Here is a 5595-nt window from a genome sequence, read left to right as displayed (position 1 = left end):
TATGATAAAGGGCCGTTAACCTAAGATGGCCAAAGCACTGATATTATATAGTTGCTGTACAGAGAATTATAAGAGTTTTATTTTTCTGATATTAAAAGTTACTTAATAAAGACTTGTTTCCATTAAAAAAAAAGAAGGTCAAAGATTGCAGCCTTCAGGATGGCTTTGAGTGCAACAAAAAGAAAACAGAACAAAATCATGAGAAATATGGAAGTTCACGAGAAGCAAGAGGACATATTGAAGTTGTCAAGGACTTCATTTCACTTGGATTTACAATCAATGCCCATGGAAGAAGAAGTCAAGAAATCAAATAGTGCTCGCTTTGGCAGCACATACACTAAAATTGGAATCATACAGAGAAGATGGCCCTAGTGCAAGGATGACGTGTAAATTTGTCTAGCATTCCATATTTTTTCAATAGAATAAAGGCATATATGGAAAGTCAGTAGCCAATATTACACTCATTGGAGAAAAGCTGGAAACATTTCCACTGATTAAGGGAACCCAACAAGGATGACCCTTATCCCCACTTCTATTCAACATTGTGCTGGAAGTCCTAGCCAGTACCATCGGACAACTGCAAGAGATCAAGGGAGTACAATTGGGTCAAGAATACATGAAACTTTCACTATTCGGAGATGATATAATCTTATATATTGAGAATCCCAAGGTGTCCACAAAAGGATTACTTTTTGAACTGTGCTTAATTTTGTCCTTGGGTAAAATGCTGCAGTGTTGATCTCAAATAGTTGATTATTCTAAGGTGCGTGTCTCATTGGTGTTATAATTCCACTTAAAGACCTGTCTATTGTTCGGCTGAAAATTGACTCATGGGGATGACGTGGAAGTTATATAATACGGTGTCAATTTGAGGATTCAGAATGAAGGGGTGGAGTCTAGCTTGTCAATCAGGCCATAGCCAATGAGGCGTCTATGTAGGCATGGTCTTCTCCTAAGGATTCTGGGAACTTCAGTATTCCTCCTTGGAGGTGGGATACACACTCTCTCTCTGCTTACTCCCTGGGAGACATAGCAGCTGACAAGACACATAGAGCTACCCTAGTGCCCTAAACTGGAGAAGCCACCTGGAGACCCCTGCCGGTGCTGAGATGCTTACACTGCCACTGGATCCACAAGATTTCCCATCCACTGGCCTGTGATTTTCTTGCATTCAGCGTCATTGCATGTGTTTTGTGAGTCCAAAGAGGACTTTATGGATTGGTACCAGATATATGGGCTAATATCGGACTTATGGACTTGATCTGGACTGGGCTGGGACATTTTGTCAATAATCAATTGCTGTTGTATATAAAGCTCTTTCTTATACACATAGGAGTCCCTTGTATTTGTTTCTCTAGTCTACCCAGACTAACACAGATGAATTCAGTTTAAGACCTGAAGAGTGACTACAGGCCATAGTCTGAAGGGTTTCAATGTAATCAGTAAGTCTGTGTCTATTTATTGTTGTTTTTAAATGACTGAGTTTTGCTCCACATTTTCCCCCAAGGCTATCCAAGACCTTCTAATGTGATGCTGTTCATAGTTTTTGGTAGTGCGAGTTGGTTACAGTCTAGTGTTCTGATCTCAGAGTGACAGAGATTGATGTTTGTGTGGTCCATTAGTCTATTGGACTATTTCCAAGTATCTTCAATGGTCTTCATTCTTGTTTTCTCTAAACAGTGAGAAACCAATGGTTTCACCAATAGTTGCACCTTAGATGGAGATTCATGAATTTTAAGACATCGTTCTCACCAAAGTACATGGTCTTTGTGGACTATGTTAATCCAAATGACCTTGGTATCCCCAAATGACTTTGACATCCCCAGAGACTAAGATCCTGAACTTGCAGACCCGGCGACTCATTCCCTCAAGGTTTTTGGTTATGTCCAAGACAAAACCCATGATATATTAAAAAAAAAAAAAAAGATCATCTCTTGGTTGTTGCGATGGCTGTTAGGGGCATTGAATTGGTCCTGACTCATAGTTACCTGATGTACAACAAAACGAAACTCTGCCTGGTCCTGCACCATTCTCACAACTGTTCTTCTGTTTGCACCCATTGTAGTAACCACTGTGGCCATCCATGTCATTGAGGGCCTTCCTCTTTTTTGCTGCCCCTCCTACCAAGCATGATGTCCTTCTCCAGGAACTGACCCCTCGTATCAACATGTCCAAAGCACATGAGACAAAGTCTTTCCATTTTCTCCTCTAAGGAGCATTCCGGCTGTCCTTTTTCCAAGTTGCATTTATTTTTCATTTGGTAATCTGTGGAACTTTCATTATTCTTCACCACATACGTATGTGCTAATTGAAAATACTGTCACTTGAATCAGGCATATCTTAGTCCTCAAAGTAGCTTTCTTGCTTTTCCACACTCTAAAGAGGGCTTGTGCAGCAGATTTAGCCAATGTAATGCATGCTTTGATCTCTTGACTGTTGTTTCCATGAGCATTGATTGTAGATGTAAGCAAGAATTCTTTGACAGCTTCAGACATTTCTCCATTTATCATGATGTTACTTATAGGTCCACTTGTAAGGATTGTGGTCTTCCTTACCTAAGTCAAATCCTTCTTGAATGCTGCAACCCTTGATCTTTATCAGCAAGTGCTTCAAGTCCTCCTGACTTTCAGCAAGCAAGGTTTTGTCATCAGCATACCACAGGTTGTTAATAAATCTTCCTCTAACCCTGATGCCAAGTTCGCCTTTATAAATCCAGCTTCTCTGATGATTTTCTCAGCGTACAGATTGAATAAATATGGTGAAGAGATAGAGCCCTGACACACACCTTTCCTGATTTTCAATCATGCAGTATTCCTTGCTTTATTTGCACAACTGCCTCTTAATCCAAATTCAGAGTAAGCACCATGTGTGTTCTGGATTCCTATTCTCTAGGTCCGTACCATTGAATGTGTGAACATAGTCAACATCTTCCTGGTATTCTCTGCTTTCAGCCAAGATCCTCTGATGTCAGCAATGATGCTATTCTGAGCATTGAGTAATGGAATAAAATCAATTCATATCTCTCAAGTGAATTCATAGGACAAGGCCAAAAACAGTGTTTTAAACGTTGTGGTAGGAAGAGATGAGTATATATATTTTCTGAATTTATTCATTTTCTTTTTTCTATTCTGCATCTTTAAACATGTTCGCCATGTCTTTTGCTTCATGCATAACCAGGACATTTTAGGTGAGTTCTGTGGAGGGATTATGATCATTTGATTTTAAAGACCCCTGTTAACTGAATAACCATTGATATTTAACTGTGTCCTATTTCTATATATATTAAGAATAATATAAATCATTGTTTCAGTTTTCCAAATAACTTAGTCAAGGATATCTTCTTATTCTACTTTTTTAAAAGATGGTCACTGGAAAATGACTTGTAGGAAGTTTGAATGGTTTCATTAATTGCCTCATGTCTCCACTTCAGTCTCCTCCACCTACACTTACTCTGACAGTGGCGACCTCTTGATGAATGTCAACATTTAAAGAGATGTACAAACCTTTGTACTTGCAATACTTTGCTCATGTCTGGATTTGCCCAGGGTACAAAACAATTCTCTAAGCTATTTGAGAAGGAAAATTCTTTTAAAGAATTACTGGCTACAGTAGCTATTAAAGTTCAAATTTATGTGACTTAAAAAAAATATCCTGTATATTTTCCCCCACTGGTTTTGAAGTAGGAGTAGTAACAGTGTCTGTGTATATAAAATAATATTCACTGGGTGAGCTGTTAAATACATAACTGATGATTAGGTATAAAGTTTCCTTTCATTCACAATAAAAAAGTAAAAAATAATAAATAAAATACCATCAACTTATCATATTAATAAGTGTGTTTGAATGTAAAATTAAATGACAAGGTGAAATATAACCCTAAACAATACTTCATCACTTACAATCTTATAAAGTTATCTGCTTTAAGGAACCACAGACCGAAAATATCATTGTATTGCTGCATGAAATAATTTCAAAGTGCATTAATTATTTGAACAATGGCAGCCCAAAATAGAGTATAAAGCAATATTACTAAACTGAATTTTAATTTAAACTAGAATGCCTTTAAATTTATCTTAATTGGAGAAATGAGAACAAATGTCATTGACGATAGAGTTGTTAATAGTTTATAGAATGGAAATAGTTTATAGTTAATACTATAGATAATGTATTCTAAAATATATTTCATTTAATATGTGAGGAACTAAGAACATTCTTGGAAAAATTCCATTATGTTTTAATTCATTTTTTCCATGGACTTTTTGAAATTCTCCATATGTATAAGTGTATAACTATAATAATTCACCTACTTTCATGGTTTTCCTAAGCAGTCACTAATACTCATTCTCAAAACTATAAATATTTTTATCCTACACTTTGTATGATAAATGAAATGTCCCTGATGTGTTGACATAATTATCACAGTTAATCAATTAAATAAGAAAACATCTAACACTAAAAAATATACTGAAAGAGCATTTGGGTAGAGATGACCAGCAAACAGTTATGATTTTCAATTTTACTTCTGCGGCACTTTTACAAAAGGCCACTCTATTTGTTTCTATGCCTGTAGTGGAGTTTGCTGCACAGGAAGTATGGAATAAAAAAGTCAGATGACTGCGTTTTGAACAGAGAATAACAGTCATGAAAGGAAAAGATTTGAAGAGTAGTTCTTCCTTCAGATCAGTCAAGAATGCCCAAAGTAGGCAAGAAGGGAAAGAGAGCCTTTCGATGTCTAGATGTCTAGCTTTTGAGAACAGGTTTTATGACTCTTTCTCACCCAGCCCAAGTTCATGATGTGTGAAGGGAAATAAAATCCCATAGTAGGTTTGAGTCTGTGAGAGATTAGTAAACTCCTAGTTTGAAACAGAAATATATTCAAGATGTTTTAGGCAGAGGGGGTTGAAATAAGCTTATAGAGTTTTTATAAGCCCAGGGTGGATCAAAGAGCTGTAGAATTATGGTCCACACACCTAACAATAGGGCAGAGGTAGCAAAAGGTCTCAAACAGCTCCATTAAGTTTCTCATAGTCTCTAGATACCACAGATTTGCCTCTTTTAATTTTGTGTGGGAACATTTGCACATCTTATCTTGTTTCATGATTTTGAATGTCTTTAGCCAAGAATACTGAAATAGGTTTATTTCGAGTGCTTCATCCTTGCATCAGTGTTTGATTGTCATTTCATTTTGCCACAAATCCTCAAATATTGTTATCTCAAGATACGATGACTTTGCCTTCTACCATCAACTAGCAGCTGAAGATAAAACTTGTTCATTGTCAATGATCACATTATAGAACTGACTACTCTGAGTGAGGGTCTGAGAAGAGAAACTGAGAGAGACAGGATCAATTATGAGGAATTCAGTTGGTTATCAGCAATCTGTTTAGAATGAAAGATGCTGTCATGTATCGGAGATGGACACATGTGTCATTTTAATGTTGCTTTCCATGTGCTTCAATTATGTTTCTTCTTTTAAAAAGTAAACCAAAATTTTTTTAAAAGGCCATTTTATGGTGACTAGGCCAAGGTTTACAGAGCAGATGATCAGTTTTGCATCAACAGTTCGTACACACGTTGTTCCCACTCTTCCATCGC

At 36.8% G+C, this 5595-nt stretch overlaps 1 pseudogene; it reads left to right on the top strand.

Moving 5' to 3' along the window:
- The first annotated feature begins 313 nt into the window (after positions 1-313).
- LOC115874003 lies at positions 314-414 on the top strand (annotated as a pseudogene).
- Positions 415-5595: the final 5181 nt, after the last annotated feature.

The sequence above is a fragment of the Echinops telfairi genome, unplaced genomic scaffold (genome assembly GCF_000313985.2).
Source record: "Echinops telfairi isolate 266 unplaced genomic scaffold, ASM31398v2 ScPeMD7_7473;HRSCAF=8511, whole genome shotgun sequence".
Classification (NCBI taxonomy): Eukaryota; Metazoa; Chordata; class Mammalia; order Afrosoricida; family Tenrecidae; genus Echinops; species Echinops telfairi.
This window is presented reverse-complemented; position numbering and strand designations above follow the sequence as displayed.